The following is a 22,071-nucleotide window of genomic DNA, read 5'->3' as shown; positions in this document are numbered from 1 at the left end:
GAATGAACTGGAAGTATATTTTCTGTGTTCATGTTAGAATACATGATCAATGTAACTGAACCTCACATACAATCACAAGAATAGGAAGTTAGGGATATGTGGATTGGGCAGCTGAGAACTGGGAGCAAGAGCTAAAGCTGAGAGACTGAAAAAAAAAATACAGACCACCAGGGCACTGCTTATTTCTCCAGTTCTGAACTCCTGTTGTACCATCTAGCCTTGAACCTTCATGCTTTACCTCTGACTGCCTAGTGGAAAAGACTTGGTCCCAGAAACAATGGTTGGTTTCTCTTTTTAATGTAAATTTTAATTATTTGTATATGACTCTAGAATGCATTACAATTCTTACTGCATATATAGAGCACAATTTTTTGTATCTCTGGTTACATACATAGTATATTCATAGCAATTCATGTCTTCATACACATACTTTGGATATTAATAATCATCACATTCCACCATCATTAATTACCTTATGTCCCCTCCCTTCCCCTCCAACACCACTGCCCTATCTAGTTTGTCTATTCCTCCCATGTTCCCATTCCTATCCCACTATGAATCAGCCTCTTTATATCAAAGAAAACATTTGGCATTTTTTTCTGTGGGGTGGGGAATTAGATAAATTCACATAGCATTATCTTCTCTAATCCATCCATTTACCTGCAAATGCCATGATTTTATTCTCTTTTATTGCTGGGTAATAATCCATTGTGTATATATGCCACCTTTTTTTTATCCATTTAACTATTAAAGGGCATCTATGTTGGCTCCATAGTTTAGCTGTTGTGATCTTGCTGCTATAAACACTGATGTGGCTGTGTCCCTGTAGTATGCTGTTTTTAAGTCCTTTGGGTATAGACCAAGGAGAGGGACAGCTGGGTCATATGGTGGTTCCATTCCTATTTTTCCAAGAAATCTGCATGCTACTTTCATATTGGCTGCACAAATTTGCAGTCCCACCAGCAATGTATGAGTGTAACTTTTTTACCCATATCCTAACCAACACTTGTTGTTCTTTGTATGCATAATAGTTGCCATTCTGACTGGAGTGAGATGAAATCTTAGAGTTGTTTAATTTGCATTTCTCTAATTGGTATAATAGATTCACGACCATAATAGCTAATGAAAGTATCTAGCCTTGAGGCTTTATGCTTCTACCTCGGACTGACTTGTAAAGAAGACTTGGTCAAGACATAATGGTTGGTTTCTCTTTGTATAACTTGGTTATCACCATAATTGGCTGTACCATCCATGGAATTGTTTTGGGCACAGTGAGACAACATTGATCTCAGCAATATGTGAACAACCGGGAATATGTATTGAATATCCACTGGGGTCACAAAACAATGTCAGCACTGAGAAAGGAAGTGTAAGCAAGTCAGAAAATCTCCTCTTTCTGGACATCATATTCTAATGGGCAATGAAAGACAATAAACCAACCAAACCATGTCAGAGAGAGGTAACGACTATCAAGAAAACTGAAACAAGACCAACTGATACAGGGAAACTGGGAAGCTCCTTAGACAGGGAAGTCCTCTCTGAGGAGGTGATATGAATGATAAGATGGAACCAGCCGAATGAAGAGCACTACAAAAGCACCTCATGAGAGTAATCAGCTGGGCAAAGGTCTGGAGTAGAACTGCAGATGTTCTGATAGTGTGGCTGGAGAGTAGAAAGAAGAAGGAAAAATTGTAAGGAAGCCTGAGAACAGGAGAGGCAAACAGCATTTGCCTGATTATAACTGAATGTTGGATCTGAATATTTTAGAATGTACAAATTATTTTGCTATCAAAAATTATCTTACCACATGCTATAAAGTTTAACCTTGAATGTGCCTAAAGGCACACATGTTCAAGACTTAGTCTTTACCATGGCACTATAGGGAAAATGTGGAACATTTAAGAGGGGCATAAATCAGGCATAATGTTTTATGTCCATAATCCCTGCTACCTGGGAGGCTGAGGCAGAATAATCTCAAGTTCCAGGCCCCATGAGCACTACAGCGAGATTCTATCTCAAAATAAAATTTTAAAAGAGCTGGTAATGATCCAGGGTTCCAATCCCCAGTACTGGGAAATAAAGGGGGTGCCTAGTAGGACAACTTCTGGTCATTGAGTGCATGGGCTTGAAGTGGACAATGGGGCCCAATTCCCCCACTTACCTCACTTTCTCTCTCTCATTCATCCAGGTCATGAGGTAAGCAGCTTGTTCGACCATACACATCCTTCCATCATGGGCTGCTTTGCCATCTGACTAAGGACTGAAACCTCCAAAGCTATGAAACAAAATAACCCTTTTCTCTTTATAAGGTGATTATCTTAGGTGTTCCTTACAGTAACAGGAAGCTAACAATACTCCACATTCCTCCTGGTCTTACACCTACTGCCTTTGAAGGACATGGAAATGACAAACCTCCAAAACAGTGTGGCCTTTGAAGAAGATTGGGGGAAGAAGGCACCACATTAATAACAATTATCTTTCCCAATACATCCTTTCCCAGTGAGAAGACAATCCCTGGTCAGGAAGCAAACATTACCCAATGAAAAGACAAACCCTGGAAAAGGGCAAGCATTGATCCTTTTCCAGTATATCCTTTCTCAGTGGCAGTACAATAGACCCTCTATTATTGTGCTGTAAAAACACTTCTTAGTAAAAAAAAAAAAACAAAAAACAACACTAATTTTTGCAACCTTTTTCCTGAATGCCCACATCTTGTTAAAGTCTTCAAAGGCTAAGTCACCTCCCAGGGTATAATCCAGACTACTCCTGTAATGGCTGGCCATTTTCTTTCTTTTTTTTTTTTTTTTTAAATTAGTTGCTCAGCTCATGACAATACAATGATCTTGACATATCATACATTTGATTCAAATGGGGTATGAATTCTCATTTTTCCACGTGTACAGATTGCAGGATCACATTGGTTATACTGCCACATTAGACAGCAAATGCAAACAATGAAAGATCACTTCGTCAATGAATTACATAAACAAATCCAAGAAGCAAAAGAACAACTCTACAGGGAGATAGAGGTTATATAAAAAAAATCAAACAGAAATCCTAGAAATGGGTGGCCATTTTTAACCAGAAAGTCTGCCCATCCAATACCTGACTCCACAGCTGAATAAAGGCTTTGCTGCATTCATGAGGTCTGCACACATTTCCTTATACCCTTAACCTATAGTAGCTGTGGATACCCTTGATTTCCCAGAGAACTTATGGAATTGTCTGCCTTGCAGATACTCATTGTATCTTCTTAGTCTCATATTACATACCAATGTTATAGAAGTAAGGTATCTGAGGTATGCAATTGAGCTAAAAAGGAAAAAAAATCTTAAAAAAGTTTACATAGTCCAAGTCATATCTTTATACTGCCAAACATTACACAATTCCTTCTCAGCTAAACATTACCCCCAAACAGGCATCAAAAAATTATATTCCATAATTAGCATTGGAAGAGATGGGGAGAATAGGTCTATAACTGCAATATGTATTTTTATATATGAGCAATTTTTTCTATATATGCACTGGTCTTTCTATGGGTTCTTTTTTTAAAAAAGCTTTCACTATTTCTATTAAATCCTAGTCTAGTTTAACAATTTCTGATTTTACAGACATCATGCCATGGTAAACATGTTTACTAAGAGAAAACTAATCAGACATCTAATCATTATTTTCTGTACACTAAGCAGTAAGATAACTACACAGAACACTATGAGGTAATGACATACCTTGCTTGAAGTTTTCACACAAGCTACATTACCAAACTGCATCTGATCTAATAATTACTACAGATTTAGTGACTGTAGTTCCTTTATTTTAATTATAAGTACTTTATTGAACTAACATTTTGACAAGTTTCACAAACTTTTCAAATTAGTATAATATATTTAATGAAAAAAGTGAAATAAAAATAAAGAGATTGTTATTAAGTGAAAATGAATTTAAAAAAAGTGACTGGGACAAATTTTATCATTTGGCTGAAAGAGATTATGGATTTCACAAATCTAATGTTAAAAAACTCAATGCAATGCAAATCTTTTTCATGTAAAAACTGAGTTAAAACTAATAGGTGTATAAAATTGTTAATTTTGGCCTTAAAGAGTATCTAGTCTTTTGATAAAAAAATGCCACAGCAGTTAAGACTGTAATTACTTGATTTTGTTGGGCACAAAGCAATCCTCCTTAATAAATTTCACAATTTTTAAAAAATATTTATTTTTTAGGTATAGATGGACACAACACAATGCCTTTAATTTTATTTGGTGCTGAGGATCGAACCCGGGTCCTGCCCATGCAAGCCGAGTGCTCTAATGTTGAGCCACAATCCCAGCCCCAGAACATTTTTGATAATGCACATTAAAAGAGTATTCATCTTACAAATTGTTCTGCAATCCAAATATACAACAGCTTGGAAAACAATGTTTAGAAAACAAAAGTCAATGTAAAAAGACAGATTAAAACAACCAGAACACTACAGGATTTATATGGCTCAGATTTTAGAGTTTTCTTCCTGCACCATCAATGTCAGAAATCTGTTCCTTCAGCTGGTTCCACTTCTCAGGATTTAAAGAAATACCCTTTTCCTGGTTTCATTTCACCTTCTGGATCCATCCAATATTCTCTAATATCAATTAGAACTTTCCCTTTAAAATCCCAAACACTGAGGTACCTTATTTTCCCAGTCTGAAACATATTATCATTTTTGCTGCTGCTGCTGCTCTGCTTACAAGATGACAGAGCTCTCGAAGTTTCAACAGTCTTTTGCTTCTTTACAGGTTATTCTGGAGCAACTTGCTTTTTCCTCTTTAACTTTTTCTCAACCTCACTGTCAGAAACACTTCCCAATGAGCTTGAAGAAACAAGTAACTTTGATTTAGGCATTGCTCCACTTCTGCAGTCGACAGTCTCCTGTTCGCTGGCTCACAACTGACAGAGCTTCCTGTGGGTTCTTGACATTGTGGGTCACACACTGTCTACTCACTCTCTCTAAAGAAGTCCACAAATAGATCAATCTAGGTGCTCTCAAAACCTTACCACTGGGCTGGAGTTAGGGTTCAATGGTAGAGCACTTGACTACCATGTGTGAAGTACTGAGTTCACTTCTTAGCACGAAATGTAATTAAATAAATTTAAATAAAGGTCCACCAACAACTAAGATAATATTTTTTTTTATAAAAATTACTACAATGGTGAGCTGATAAACCCAGCCTAATTCCACTTAGGATGGGGAGCCATCTCATCCCAAAGTCATGAATAGTTAATTTCTGTGATTTCTAAACTTGTTTGGAATCCCTGCCTGAGCCTTGAACTCACCATGCCTGGTTCCCTCTGACCAGATAAATACCCTCAATGAAACCTTGGTGGCACCTTTTAAATTCTGATGTTGGGATCTACATTTATTCTCTAAACTTGAAGTGTTAAGCCATATAGATCACTAACCTATTATCTGCCTTTGTATTATGCTTGTCAAACTCCTTTTATCTGTATATTCTCAGGACACCCCCCGCCCCTTGGCAACTGTTGGTGATATAAAACTGTGGTCCTAGAGAGATGGGGGTTCTGATATCTAGCGCAGATTTTGGGACAGACAGTCCTGGCCAGCTCCTGTGTACACAAATATAGGCTAGCTTTAATTTGATTCAAAATTGAAGCCAGTGGTCTTTGCTTTGCATTATGGTTTAACAGTATATTTCTATATACTTAAACATTTGTGTTTTCATGAAATGTTAAAAGATGTGATTCTATATACAGTGATTTATAGAAGATTTCTACATACAAAAGCCCAAAAGTTTCAACTTTTCCAATTAAGAGTAATCTATATAAAATAAAGTATTTCTTATTAAAATAAAATAACTTGTCTAAATTCAGAAATTTAAAAGGATTATACAACTATGGTTAAACAACAACTGTTATTTTGAAATATTTTAATATGTTGTTTCCTTAAGACCTGAACTTATTAATAAAAAAGGCAATGTAATTATGGTACCCTTACTATTATTTGTGTATTAAGTATGTTCATGTCTTCCAGGTATATAAGTCTTTAAGGTAAAAGCTTAAAGAGTACATTATATCAAACTGGTGTTCTCCACATTAAAGTTGTATGGTAATTTTGTGTTTCTAAGGATAAAAAACTTTATTGGAGATTTACTTACATCATTTAATGTTCTATAACTGGACCTGTTACCAATAAGATATAAAGTTTTATGTTACTTTTACACTAGGGTACAATTTAAATGTATTTTTTAGTTAATGAGAGTCTATTCTAAAGGATAATATTGCAAAACACAACCATTTTGCTACTTTTCCACAAAAGTTTAAAACCTCTCAGCCTTTCTGTAATTCATGTTTTAAATGTAATATCATGGGACTGGTGTTGTGGCATGGTGGTAGAGCACTTGCCTGGCATGTATCAGGCCATGGGTTCAATCCTCAGCACCACATATAAAATAATAAATAAAGTGAAAAATCCATTGGCCACTAAAAATATTTTTCTAAAATGTAATATCATATTGTGTTAGCTAATATTTATGTGACCTCGAGCAACAATATATGTAAGCTTTGTAAAATGATATTTAAGAAACAAAGGTCAGCTTTAGAACTAGACCACTTTGCTTAAGGTTTATAAAGATTTATTAAGAGCCCTGCCTTACCTGAGATAAGGCTCTCCCTCCCATCTTGCTACATGTCAAAATGACTCCAAAACAGGCCAGACACCAGCTCATTTAAAGTTGTGTTCAAAAGATTCACATTCTTGTTGTTAAGATTACTAGGATCTCAAACAGGGGTTATAATATATAAATCAGTTAAAATTCAAGGTAGCTATTACATGAACTAAATTCGTTTTTATTCTTGTTAATTTTATTTTTATTTTCCTTATAAGCTGTCTAAATTTTGCCTGTTCATGTTTAACAGAGGTATTGCTTCAAGAACACACAACCTGGGTTAATTTATAATAATAAGCCATCACCTAAAGGACAGATAAGAGTACAGACGCTAAATAATAAAAAGGGGTAAATGACTATAAGGTTATAGATATTAAAGTTAAAGCCCAGTATTCTTAATTTAAGACTGGTGAGACTGACTTTCTAGATGTTTTAGACAAAGACTTAAAAGTCAAAGTTAAATTAAAAGGACCCACAACCAATATTTGGCTCTTGTTCTCAGAGTCAGTCTAAACCCAGGGAACAGAGAACTTCTCTAAGAACTTTGCAACTCTGGGCCACATAACCTCACCATCAGGGAGATAATGAGACCACTAAAGAACAGAATGCCAATTGACATACCTGTGATGAAGAAGAAGGTTATTGGAGAAGGGAGACATCCCTAATGCTTCCAAGGGAAGCCACATGGACAGCAAGACCTGAACCATCCTAGCACAAATGGCACTAGCACAACTAAGAAGTTGATCTCAAGTTCCCCACAAAGAGACTGCCATGGAAATTCAGCTGACTCTTAACAATAGCTAGACATGACAGTCAGTTTGATTTGCTTATTCTTAAACACTTAACAAAAACAGTTCAAACCAAAACATAGCCATTCCTGGGCATTTAAAAGATAAATAATAATAGTTAAATATGACTTAAAATAGACACTTATGTTAGCCCTCCAAACTTAGAAGGATTCTTAGAAAGGAATGCCTGATAACTATCAAAACAAACTATCAAGAGGAATTGCCAGAGTCAGAAATTTTTAGTTAATTTAAGGCCAACAGATATTCCTAACTTACACAGGTAGGCTTGAATATAGGCTAGTATGATTATCCAGCCCAATAACAGAAATAAGTAACAGAAATAAAGGTTGTCAACTAGACACGAAGGTCGTACCAGTAAAAATTTTACTTATCAGATGACATTGAGTAGCTTAACTACATCTCATGGGGATGAACATCTGCAACATTAAAAGTTAAATGTTGTGTTTACATTCCTGATAACTTTAAAGATGTTGAAGATTTGCATTCCAATATAAAGGCCTTGACTACTCTGGCCTTATAATGTGGGCAGCTTCTCAGTCTTTACACTTCCTGGTGAGAAAATATTAACTTCTGCCATCTTCATGATATTCATGGACATGTTCCAGAGACCGCAATATTTGTTCAGTACTCATGTTTTTTTGTTTCTCCTTCATAGAAGCACCCATCCCCAGAGGACATTACAACCTGTTCTTCCCCATCCAGACTTCAATCTGACCTGAACTCCAAAGCTGTTTGTCCCATCCCCTATTGCCCCCTCTTAGCTGTAAAGGAGCCAGAACAGTCGTCGCTCCTTTTTCTTACAACAATGAAGTCAGAAATAGATAGACAGTCAATATAGTTAGGGAAATCAAGTCAGATCAGACCAGGGAGGCCAGTTTTGTGTAAATCTGGAAAGTTTGGGACTGTCACCTGAGAGATTAAAATTCCTTCACAGCTCTTCCTTTCTCCTATCAAAGATTTGAAAAAGACACATAAGAGAAGGGGGGAATGATGAACTCAGCCTAATTCCATCTTATGTTTGGGAGCCATCTAGTCACAAAGTCATGAAAAGTTATTTTCTGTTTTACTATAAATTACTGCAATTTCTAAACTTGTTTGGAATTTCTGCCCATGTCTTGATCTCACCCAAGCCTGGCTTTGCCTGACCAGATAACAACTATTTATAAAACCTTAGTGGCTCCTCATAAATCATGGCTCCCCCCAGTCAGAAAACAACCCTCTATGAAACCTCAGTGGCACCGCATAAATTCTGAGGTGGGGATTTGAATTTATTCCCTACCTTGAAATGTTAAGCCATGTACATCATTAATATACTGTCTGCCTTTGTATTATGTTTGCCAAAATTCTGCTATCTGTAAGTTCTCAAGACACCCTCATTTGTAAATTATGCTGAAACTGTGTTCTAGAGAGAAGGGGTACTGATCTCTAGTCTGGAGTTTTGGGACACACAGTCCTAGACAACTCCTGTGTACACAAATATAAGTTTACTTTAATTTGATTCAAAATTGGAGTCGGTGGTCTTTTCTTTCCATTGTGGTTTAACAGGGCATGGGGGCCCTAGTGTGTAATCTCAGCAGCTTGGGAGTTTGAGGCAGAAGGATAACAAGTTCAAAGCAAACATCAGCAACGGCAAGGTACTAAGCCACTCATGACACCCTGTTTCTAAATAAAATATAAAATAAAACTGGGGATGTGGCCCAGTCATGGAGTTCATCCCTGGTACCCTCCCCCCCCCCGAAAAAAAAGCTTACCACCAAGGAAAATTATTAAATCCATAGTTTACTCCCCAAAACCAGCTGAGTCAGTGTATGTGTGTGTGTGTGTATATACACACACACACACATACATACATATATATATGCCAACTCAGTCCTGACCTACTTTATCACACTCATGAGACAAGTCAGTGAAAATAGCACTCTCCAAGGGATAAAAAGCAAAGGCATTCTGGTGAAGTTAGGCTGAATAGACACACCTCTTCCTTGGGTGCACAGCATTAACTCACCACAAGGCTTTGTCCACATGCCTTTCTTTACTCTTCTCCACAAATCCATCAGGTTAAGTTAATTCACAAAACTTCACCATAAAAAATCATCAATGGAAAAATATGCCATATGTCAATCAATGTTGGATTTCTTTAAAATATGACCCAAAACAGTGAACTAAAAACTCAGAGCCTAGAAGAGCCATCCATACACTATGAATACATTAATCGGTAACAAAACTGAGATCATATGACACAAAACAAAATAAGACTTAAGATCTCTATCTTTATCTTATCGAAATCATGACAGATTCTGGACTATCTACCTAGCTAATATAAAATAAATAAATAAATAAATACATACATACATACATAATTATATATATACATATATAAACTTATATTAATATATATGGGAGGGATGAACAAGCTAGGTTCAGTGGAATATGCCAGTAATCCCAGAAAATCAAAGCCTGAGGATGGAAAATCACAAGTTCAAGACGAGTCTCAGCAACTTAGAAAAGCCCTAAGAAACATAGTGTGACCCTGTCTCAAAGGACAAACAAAAAGGGCTAGGGATGTGATGTAATCGAAAAGCTTCCCTGGTTTAAATTCCCAGAAACTGCACCCCCCCACCAAAAAAAATTTTTATTGTGTCTTTTATTAACACAGAATGAGACCTAAATGTGTTGAATTGCTTCTGGCAAAAATAAAAAGTTTTAAAAAATCCATGTTAACCACTGTTTTCTTTATTTACCTTCTCTTAATGTTCTCCTAATGTTGTAGCTATCCTCCTGGCCTTCAATCCAAGCATGCAAGACAAAGAATGTGAGAAGCCCAAGATTCTATAGTGGCTGTTGGCAGTAACTGCCACTCTGGATCCTCTTACATAAGAAGAGACAAAAGATCCTCAGCACCTTTCATATGAAAGAGCCTGATAGCAGGATGTCTACATGACCAAAGGTGCTGTCTGCAGCAAACTATAAGTTAAAGCAGCACAACGGAAGTCCAGAAGAGGAAAATTTTATAGTCGGCTGGGTCTTCCACCTCTCTAGAGTATGCTTCTATTGTTCAGAGTTCATTTTTCCAAAAATCAGCTCACAGAAAAGAAGACTCTTGCTCCTGGAGTCAAAAGAAAGTAATATTGATGAGTATATGAATGCAGAGTCAAGGCTTGTCCATGAAACAATGTTTACAATGAAGAGGTGTTGGGGAAGGAGAGCAGAAGAGAATTACCAGTCCCACCTGGCCCAGGTAAGACCAAAGAAAGTAGAAGTCAAGAAGAAACTACAGAGAATCTTGGACCACATCATTCCCCAGAGAATGCACTCAAGGAACTTCACCTTCATCGTAGGGCTGCAGTTGTGGATCGGTGGTAGAACATTAGCCTAGCATCTGTGGGCAATAGGCTTGACCCTCAGCACCACAGAAAATTAAATGAATAAATTAAAGGTATTCTGTCTACTAAAACTAAAAAAAAAAAAAAAAAGAAACCTTTTTAACTAACCCCTTTCTTAATCCTTGAAAACTGCAGGAACTTCACTAATCAGATGAATTTGTATGGTTCCAGAACCACTATACTTGCTCAAACTAGATGTCTTTCTTCCATCTCCAGAGATATTATCTGTACTTGTTAATATAGCAATGTATACACTATTACCTCTTATGCTGTGAAACGTAATTTATAAAATTTTCATTAGATTTTAATGAACATTTAGAAGGAACACTGAGATGGTATCCCTAACACAAGAGCCTGGGGTAGGGGAGCCATGAGGTGAGCCCATTATGTCCCTCTTGCAGGGTTTCACCTGTCCAGAACTAAGCCATTAGTTTCTATTATACCTCTCCTATCACCTTCTTCACCCAATCAACTCTCTTGTCATTTTCCACACCCAATCCCCCATCTCCCTGGGAGGCTGACTGCACTATTGGCTATGTCATAACTTTCAATGACCAATTTTGTGACTTCATTCTCCTACCAAACTTATTGCCACCTGCTAGAATCTTAGGATTACCATGCAGTTGTAAACAAATTTGGATTATCACAAGTGACCAGTGACCAGTAACCAGACATCAGAGTGGCTGGTGGCCAGTGAACAGTCACCAGTGATCTCCATACTGAGAAACAACCTCAGCCACATCAGCATGGATATGTCCTCAAAAAAAAAATGAGGTTAGTTGGGATAGAATATGGAAGAGAAGCAAAGATTTTAAATCAATAGATAGTACAGAATGAAATCTTCCCAGATCTGCACAAAATGAGGCTGGTTTAGAGAATGTTTAGAATAACCAACTTGCAAGGGAACTAAGAATTGAATTAGGGTATTACTGGGGTAAGCAGTTTATCAGGAATGTCACATTTGGCTGATATGGTTTCTCTATGGCTTTTGACAGTTTGAACATTTTAGAAGTATGTTTTAGAAATGATTCTTCATATAAACATGTCATGAAAGTAGTTATAGATAGGGCAGGGGCATCAGAATTCTCCATGTCCTACTTTACTATGATTTTTGAACTACATGGATTTTAAAAAACTGATGTGCCCTAACCTGTATCAGAGGACAAATTCCTTTGTGTGACAGGTAGTTTTGGAGCAGAAGCTATTTTTCATCTTTCCAAGAGTTTTCTTTCTAAAATGGAATACAAAGAGTCATTAATGGTATTTAAGCTTAAGAAGCAAAAGAGAGACCTACGGAAGGACAAAAAGTCAAGTTCCACATCTCTAAATCCACATTTATCTAAAATAATTTTGTGAAGTCTTTTTTGGTTTTTCTGTATATCAAAAAACTATTGTAGGTTGGAGGAGTAGGTCCATGGTGAAGGGCATGCTTAATATATATGAAGTCTTGGTTCCACTTACCAGCACCAGTAACCATCAAAAAAATTAGATTTAAATTTATTATTATATTCTATTGGTGATGGTTATTTCAGACTTTAGGGACAACATTTTCCTGTTATAAATGATTATAAACTAGAATTTTAGGACAAATAAAAATTACATGATCATTTTGAAGCATTTTCTTTGCCTCTTTATAACTGAAATATTTATCAGAAAAATTTTTATATTAATCGAAGTATCTACCTACTGGCATTCATATCCTTAACTTGTTATGGGTAATATTGAGAGGAAGATGAACAAGCAAGTGTTAAAATTACATTACACTTCTTGTTTTGTTCTCTATTTTGTAAAAAATTTATTTTTTCTTCCTTCCTTCCTAATCTCCTAACAGAAGTCTGTCCATGGTTCTTAAAAACTGCTACTAGAAATGCCTTCTCCACAGTTGGAAGGTTCCTTAATTAGTGTGTTTCTGCATAGGGGGAGCATTCTACTTATGATCTTTCTCCATTCCTTCCTTTGCAGGGATGGAAACTTCCTTAGGGATGGAGGCTTCCTTGGGATTGCAAGCTCCCAGTCAGACCTTTTGTATGCCACAATCTCCAGAATTCCCCAACTGCTACAGTAACAGAAAAAGCCAAATACTCCAGAGGAACTCACAAACTGAATGTGAGGACATTTCAGTAATAACTCCAGTCCAGAGTTCTACTAATTTCTGAGCATCGCCCCCAACTCAAAGCCAGAAACAAATAGAGAGTAAGAAACTAAATGAGATTAAAACCATGCTTTCAAAGCCCCTGGATTCCTGCCAGTTTACCATGAAAAACCAAGATCCTCCTCTATTCCTTTTAAATAGCCCTGAAATCTATCAGCTTCTGCCCTCCATTGGTCCTCTGGACCAAAAGAAGAAGCCATACTCTGAAATTATCCATCTGGAAAAGAACAGCCTGAGTATTGAGGACCAACGCACACTTCAAAATGGGATTAAATCTAGCAGTGGTTTTGCAGACCTCCCTCACTGCACTTCTGGGAGATATTCACCTTCCTGAGCTTTTCAGTTCCTTGAAAGATTTTGACCAACCTGAAAGTCTCACAATCACAAAATCCAATGACACCAGAGCCATCATGGTGAATCAGAGGCAGGAAAAACTCAACTGTCTAAAAGGGTCCTTGTAATCCAGTGAGGAACAACAAACATAAAGCCTCAGAGTGTCCTGATGGAACTCCACAGGCCAAAATGCAGCCCAGGGACCTAGAGTGCACATTAGGAGGAGAAGTTGCTCACAGAGATGCAGACAGTAGTAGGGCCCCTGTGCACACAGGCAAGCACTCTAACAGCAAACCTCAGAAATCTGCATCCAGCAGGAACAGCAAGGCTAAGGGCCATGAGCAGGAAAAGACCAAGAGGAACAGAGAAAATAACTCCAGGAAAGCCCAGGGGAGGAAGGAGCCAGGCAATAAAGTCAAGGCAGAAGAGAAGCCAACCATGCCGAAGATGAAGCAGAAGAGAAACCCACCTGAGCTTTACCAAGAGAGCTTTAAAAAGCCTGAGGAGGGGCTGAGTTGTACCTCAGTGGTGGAACGCTCGCTTAGCACATGTGAGGCACTGGGTTCTATGTTCAGCAACACATACAAATTAAAGGAAGATATCGTGTCCATCTACAACTGAAAAAATGTTTTAAAAACATTAGGAAAAATGAGTTACTTTGGGGATTATGCTCAATGGGAGCAGATGAGCCTGGTTCCTATCCTAGGAGCTCTACTTCCACAAGAATAGCACTTGCACAATAACAGTATCCTCTTGCTGGACTCATTCACTGTTATATCCCTAACACTAGAAACAGCTATTCAATCAGTATTTATCAAAATGTTGAATTGACTGTATTTTGTCCTATATTGGCTCCTGCAAGGACCTGAACCATACTTTATGCCCTCTGTTTGACCAGCATCTCCAGTGCCTCCATTTCTTCAGGCAAAACACTATATTCAAATTCTGAAGGGAAAGAGTCAACAGCAAAGTAGATAAGGTACTGTTTACTTTAGGTATGGACTACTATGTGCTATGTACAACTATCTTCCCAATTTCTTCTGCAAGGGATCCATAAGTTAAATAGTGAAGCCTTGCATTGGTAGGCATGTTAGTGTTTATTGAGGATGGGAAGGTGACCTACAATGTGCTATCACTCATCTTAAAAGCCAATGACCACACAGTCACTTTAGTGAAGCTTAATTATGGCAAGGGTCTTCTGGATGGGGGTGGAAATATAACTCCAAGAGATATATACACAATTATGTTTGGCAGAAAAAAGGCACTGGATCTGGTAACACCTGAGCTGGATCTTTAAGTTATACTTTGACAAACAAGTTACCATAGAACAACCTCCCAAGGAGCTCTCAAATAAATTTTCAGAAAGTGTCCTTAGAGTTAAGCTTTAAAACAAAGCATAAATTTTCAAGGTGGTGACATACAAAGTCTCCTGTGGCCGGCCTGCTGAACCTTACTGGAAAAAATGTGTGTACATATTCAAACATTGTGCATACCTACAAGTAGAATGTGGCAATCTATTTGCACTTGAGTATATAAATACCTTGTCCTGGTTTCAGGGGCAGGAACTTTCTTACAAGTCTTTGTGAACCCATGGTATTTGCACTATTTTAGCAGGTCAGTGACTCCTACCCAGAAGACCCTTGCCATAATTAAGCTTCTCTTTGTCAGATCAGCAGGATATCTGCAGAGGATATTGAGGTTAGTATTTTCCTCATTTTTTTTTTTGGAAAATTCCAGGTTTAAAAACAAAAGTTGTGACAGAGTAGTCTGAAAGCTTTTTATTAAAAAATGATTTTTATGTTTTCTTGGTAAAAACTTGTGAAACCTGTATCTGTCTAGAGGACAGAATGAAACTCCATTGGTATTTGAACCTCCTACCCCACCCCACCTTACTCCCACTGGGTAGAAAATTAAAGGAATTTCTATCTTTTTTTTTTCCAGAGGAAGAATACTTAGGCACGAGCTACCTCTGAACCCTGCAATTAATAAATCTGCTTCCTGAGAATTCCTTAGGTATCTGGACTCTTCTGTCTTAATTCACCATAACACTTTCAAAACATCTTATAGGTATTCTTACAGTTTTACATTCTCTTCTTAACAATAAGTTATTCCCTCCGTAATACCTCACCATACAAATTTTGTGTAGAAAATTAAACAAGCTGAAAAGAAATACAGTGTCCTGGGTTTCAATCCCTGATTAGTTTAAGTCGCTATTTTACTTGAATCAGCAATCCCTCTTGGAATATGAGTTTATGTGAGTGTAATGGAGGTGATATGTCTTGGGAAACATCTACTTAAAAGCAAAAAAAAAAAAAAAAAAAAAATTCAGCTTGGTCAAAGCTTTCTTTTAACTACTGGGGTCCACTTTCTTCTGGTTCTATTTTCCTTTAAAAGCTAGGGTGCTACAGAGCTTGCTCATCTTTGGCCAGATTTTGCAGGAGTTGATTCTAGCCTTGCTCACCAGCTTCTCACCCCTGGTCATAAATCTTTGGGAGTATAATTGGCAGATTGGTGTTAGTGGGCATGCCGCCAGGAAAGGAGGTAAAGGGTCTTGGATGTGGTGGGTTTTGGAATTTTGAGCATGGAACTCTGATAGGAGCAGCTGCTGTGTGTCCTCTACACCACCCACTGAGCACGAGGCTATTTAAGGCTCTGGTCTCCTTGGGTTGTTGCCTGACCAGCAAGGACCAACAGTATCCTGGCTATTTCATATGAAAGACCTACAACCTTAGGTGATTTTGCCTGGGAATGGCAGTTTGGGCTTGAATGCTTTTAAGAAGGGCACTCCAAGCACTTGTGGATGCATCCCTCTCTACTGTGAACGCCCACTCTGCTCATTCCTGCTGCTTCCTTTCACCACCTCCACAATACAGTTTACCAATGAGGCAACTTGGGGAGGTTTTAGATTTGCAAGAGGCTTTGTGGGAGATGCAGTGCATCTCTTATCAGTTCCCCAGCTTTTCATGACCATGAGGGGGGTTTAGAGGGAAAGTTTTATGAAGAAAATGTGACCTAAATATTGAGGAAACCATGTGAGAGAATTGGCCTACAGATGACTAACTCTAGGGAAGGATTGGAGTAGAAAACAAAGAAACAGTGGCTAAATAAATGAAGGAAAATTCTAAATTTAGTAGAAAGATCTAGCCATTACCTATATCATCAAGGTTAGAGCACATACTTTTGGTAGGCCCTAGGAATATAAAATATACGTAAGGCACAGAGTACATGTCCACAAAAAGCGTCCAATCACTCTGGAGAGAAGGAAAACATACAATAAAAAATAAAATAGCATTTTCATACTATTTTCAAGTGCAGTGTTCTTCACAGTCTGAAAGAGCCCCTTCAAAACTGGCTGCTGTGGCTTTCTGTGGACATTTGCATGAAACCTGTGACAAGCAGTCCTCTAGAGACAACCTTGGGTGGATTCATGAACTCTGTATCTAAACTGATTCACTATGTAGGATGGCTGTCCACTACTGCAATATCATTAGAAAGTAGCAGCACTTTCTTATTGCACTTCATTTGGGATTTCTATGAGAAGGTATGTGACACTATGTAAATTATGACCGCCCTTTAGTACTATTTCCTCTTGGGATCTTTGACTCTGCATTCCTCAGCCTGGGTACCAGTATACTGAACCAGCTCTGATATATTATGCACAGGTATCGTGAAAGTTTGCTGCAAAAAAAACTGAGTTGGTTCAAAAGGCAAAATCAGACTCCATTTTCAGCAGCAAGATCTAGCTATGAACAATTTTATCATTACTTGACAACCATGGTTGGCTGACTGTGCACGTACAAACCATTTGAGAAAGGAACATATATTGACCTCCAAATCCTAGAAAAACCTCTAGTAGTAAGTAATACAATAGTTTAAATTTAGTCTATTGCCCTTCTCTATTAAGCTTTGCTGCTTCCTTTTCTGGTGCAGGAAAAGTCCAGAAGAAAGGATAATAAACATGAGCTCTCTTTGGGGGAAGAAATGGAACTGGTATTGAGAACATTTCTTCTCAGAAGGGTTACTGGGCTTGAAAGTCTTGAATATTATATTCATAATATTCTTGAAAGTAATATTATGAATATTACTTCCTACTTCATAGGAAGTAATATTCATAATTCTTCTGTGCTATGATCACAGCTGTCCCCTTATCAGAGAGCACAGCCACCCTGATAAAAGTTAAATGAATGTTGACATTCAAACGGAACATGCTGGCTTAAAATCCTTCCTCAATTCTAGAGAAGCCAAGTGGCTCAACTTGTGTTTCCCTATTCATTTCATTAACAGACTGCCATCTGAGTTCCAGGAGTACTCAGAACAGCCTTCTGTCCATGGCTCAGGAGGGCCTTGGTGTGGCTACCTATATTTCATAATTTAGATTTTTCAGCTCACTAGTGAAAACTGACCTCCTAACCATGCTCTGCCTTCTAGCAAATTATACACGAAGAAAGATATCTGTTTCGTGGTGGGATTTTCCATATTTTTGTAAACTATCAGCTGCATAGTGGTAGAAAATTCACAGACATACTCATGCAGAATACTTTGCTGCCTCTGTGAAACCAATGTAGATATTGCCATGTTTTCTTATGAACAGGCACAGCAGTACCAAACTGAAAAGACACAACAGATAGGACTCTAAAGCCTTGAGTAGCTGATGGCCTCCTGGTAAAAATTTGTTTTGGGAAGAAAGGGGAAAGAATAGGGGGATAATCAAGATGCTTCTGTTTATACTGAAGGGTTTAATAAAACTATTGTATTTGTGTGTATATATGTATGTACACATCTGCTTTTTAAATGTTCAGGCCTAAATACACTAAGTGCAACTTTCCATTCAATAGTAATACTGAGGCTTTTTATGAATTTCATATAAAGTAAACTCTCTTGTTTAAAATATACATTTTGAATCACTGGGGTTGTATCTCAGTGGCAGAGAGCTTGCCTTGCATATGTGAGGCACTAGGTTCAATTCTCTGCACAGTAAATGAATAAAAATTAGTAAAGAAATAAACCCCACCAACAACTGAAATAGTATTTCAAAAACTAAATTTTTTCTTTACTACTACTGAATAACACTCCTAGTCTTAAAAAAAAATTGAATCATTTAAGAGGAATGAATCTGAATTCATCTTTGTTTTTATGGGCACATCCTTAACTTTCTTTAATATCCTATTCATTCAAACAAAAACTATGTTATTGGATAACAGAAATTCCATTCATCCACTGATAGACTGAATTAATATGTATTGGATTCCTTACCATGTGCCAGGTATTCTTCAGTGTGCTGGTTATACAGCTGTATCCCATAAAATGTACCTGCTTTTATGGAGTTTACATCCCTGTGAAGAAGACTGACCAAAACATTATAAACAATATGTAACATCAGGTGCTAAGAAGAAAAAGCAGAGATTGGGGCAGAATGTGGAGGTGGTTGCTACTATAAATAAGGTGGTTAGGGAAGGTCTGTCTAAAGAGGCAAAATAGGAAGAGAATCTCCTAAGCATATAAGCCATGCCACTAGGAAAGAACATTCTGCAGAGAGGTTAAGGCAGTGAAAAGGCCCTGAATGTTAACTTCTGTGGCATGTTTAGGAATAGCAGAGGCTGGTGAGGATGTAGCATACTGATTAAGAAAAAAAGAGTTGGGGCTGGGGATGTGGCTCAAGTGGTAACGCGCTTGCCTGGCATGCGAGGGACACTGGGTTCCATCCTCAGCACTACATAAAAATAAAATAAAGATGTTGTGTCCACCGAAAACTGAAAAATAAATATTAAAAAAATTTTTCTCTCTCTCTCTCTCTCTCATAAAAAAGTAAATAAAAAAGAGTCATAAGAACTAGGGGAGAAAGGCAGAGACTATTTTACAAAAGGTCCATTTAGCCTAGTACGGATATGTAAATGAGGCCACTAGTGAGATTGAGAAGTAGAGTGGTACAATTTGGCTTCCCTGTATGAAATATGAAGCTATAATAGAAAGGTAGGAAAGAAGAGGGTTGAGGGAAAAGCAGGGAGACCAAATAGGTTATTACTATATTCCAGGCAAGAGTCTTAGGCTAGTCTCACAGATGACAGACAAGTGGTTACATTTTGCATTCAGTCTCTGTTTTGAAGATAGAGAAATTAGGATTTATTGATGACTTGTATATAAGGAGGAAGAAATGTGAAAAGTAAAACATGACTCCTAGATTTTCTTCTCTTGAACAAGTAGGTGAATTCTGAGATAGAAATGAGGCAAACTGGAGGAAGGTTTGGAGAAGCATGGACTTGAGTTCTATTTTGCCCATGTTGGGTTCAAGAGGTTGAACAGAAAATTGAATTTCACAGTGTAATTTAGGGCTTGAAAATTAATCTGGGAGTCATTAGGGAATAGCCATGGCATTAGATAAAAATCACTTAATGCAGCTGAAAAGGAGAAAATGGCAAAGGTCTAACCCCTGGTGTATTCCAACATTAAGAAGTAAAGAATACGAATAAAAAACAAAAAACTTACCACTGAACTAGAAGAAAAATCAGGACATTGGTATGCTGTAGCCAGGTAACCAAAGGGTTTCATTTCACACAGGCGCAAATATTTCTATATGTTCTCATGTGTATGTAGAAGCTCAAAGAGTTGATTGTCCTAAGAGAGAGTAAAAGAGTGATTGGCAGAGGCTGGAAAAAGTTGGGGAGAGAAGTTTGGAGAGAGGATGGTTTACAGGTAAAGGGGTGCTGTTGGGGGAGAAAACTAATGTTTTATAGAGTAGGGAAACTGAGTTTGACAACCATGAACTGCATATTTCAAAATGACTCCTTAATAGGATTTTGAATGTTCTCTAAAACAAAGATATATATTTGAAATGTAATATATACGTCAATTATCTTGACTGTTATACATTGTGAGTATACATATATATTGAAATATCACCCTGTACACCATAAATATGTACAGTTATGTATCAATTAAAATATTTCAAATTAAATTAAAAATTCAGCTCCTCAAAAAAAGAAGAAAGAAAGCCTGAACCATGTACTTGCCATGTTGTATAAGAAATCTTTTTTTAAGTTAACTTTTTCTTTTTTATTTTGTTATTATTTTTATTTATATATGACAGCGGAATGCACTACAATTCTTATTACACACACATAGGGCACAAGTTTTCATATCTCTGGTTGTATACAAACTACATTCACACCAATTTGTGTCTTCATGAAAGTACTTTGGATAATGATGTCCATCACACTCCACCATGTTTTCTAATCCCATGCCCGCTCTGTTCCCCTCCCAACTCTCTGCTCTATCTTGAGTTCGTCTATTCCTCTCATGCTCCCCGTCGCCACACAAGTATGAATCAGCCTCTTTATATCAGAGAAAATATTTGGCATTTGTTTTTTTGCATTAGTTAACTTCACTAATCCACCCATTTACCTGCAAATGCCATAATTTTATTCTCTTTTATTGCTCAGTAATATTGTGTCTAAATGCCACAGATTTTTTATCCATTCATCTATTGAAGGGCATCTAGATTGGTTCCACATTTTAGCTATTGTGAATTGTGCTGCTACAAACACTGATGTGGCGAGTGTCCCTGTAGTATGCTGTTTTTAAGTCCTTTGGTTATCAACTAAAGAGAAGTAGGAGAGCCAAAATAGGCAAAGCAATCCTTACCAAGAAGAGTGAAGCAGGAAGCAAAAGTAACAAACATTGCAAAGTATTGGCACCAAAATAGACTTGTAGACCAAAGGTACAGAATAGAGGACACACAGACATACCCACATAAATACAGTATCTCGTAAGAGAGAAAGGCACCAAAAAGATACACTGGAGAAAAAGATAGCCTCTTCAACAAACGGTGCTGGGAAAACTGGAAATCCATATGCAGCAAAATGAAATTAAGCCGCTCTCTCTCTCACCATGCACAAAACTCAACTCAAAGTGGATCAAGGACTTAAGAATTAAACCAAAATCTCTGCACCTAATAGAAAAAAAAAAGACCAAATCTTTATCATGTAGGATTTGGCCCTGACTTCCTTTACCAGACATCTATAGTGCAAGAAATGAAAATCAAGAATCAATATATGAGATGGATGCAAACTGAAAAGCTTCTTCTCAGCAAAAGAAACAATGAAACAATCAGTGAGGTGAAGAGAGAGCCTACAGAATGGCAGCAAATTTTTACCACAGGCAAATCAGAGCACCAATCTCTAGGATATCTAAAGAACTCAAAAAACTTAACATCAAAAAAAAAAAAAAAAAAGAAAGAAAAAGAAAAAAACAAATCCGAGACTCCTAGAACACAAGAAGTAAAACAAGAACCAATAAATGGGATGGATTCAAATTGAAAGGCTTCTTCTCAGCAAAAGAAAACAATTAATAACATGAGGATAGAACCTACAGATTGGGAGAAAATCTTTACCACATGTACCTCAGAAAAAGGATTAACCTCTAAGAAATATAAAGAACTCAAAACACTGAACACCAAAAACAAAAACAAAACAAAACAAAAAACAAATAATCCAGTCAATAAAAGGGCTAAGGAGTTGAACAAACACTTCACAAATGAAGAAATACAATTGATCATCAAATATATGAAAAAGTGTTCAAAATCTCTAGCAATTAGAGAAATGCAAATCAAAACGAAGATTTGATCTCACTCCTGTCAGAATGGCAATCATCAAGAATACAGGCTACAAAAAATGTTGGAGAAGATGTGGTGAAAAAGGTACACTCATACATTGCTGATTGGACTGCAAATTGGTGCA

General features: G+C 37.3%; 1 protein-coding gene across 1 annotated transcript in view; it reads right to left on the bottom strand.

The window, feature by feature from the left end:
- LOC110597832 (uncharacterized) overlaps positions 1 to 22,071 on the bottom strand; it is a 74,184-nt gene that overhangs the window by 42,798 nt on the left and 9,315 nt on the right. The window contains exons 5-7 of the mRNA XM_078027903.1: positions 19,823 to 19,951; positions 18,593 to 18,684; positions 2,162 to 2,275 (exon numbers count right to left, since the gene is read on the bottom strand). The gene's annotated coding sequence lies outside the window, so the exon portion shown is untranslated. The remainder of the gene's footprint in view (positions 1 to 2,161; positions 2,276 to 18,592; positions 18,685 to 19,822; positions 19,952 to 22,071) is intronic.

The sequence above is a fragment of the Ictidomys tridecemlineatus genome, chromosome 12 (genome assembly GCF_052094955.1).
Source record: "Ictidomys tridecemlineatus isolate mIctTri1 chromosome 12, mIctTri1.hap1, whole genome shotgun sequence".
Classification (NCBI taxonomy): domain Eukaryota; kingdom Metazoa; phylum Chordata; class Mammalia; order Rodentia; family Sciuridae; genus Ictidomys; species Ictidomys tridecemlineatus.
This window is presented reverse-complemented; position numbering and strand designations above follow the sequence as displayed.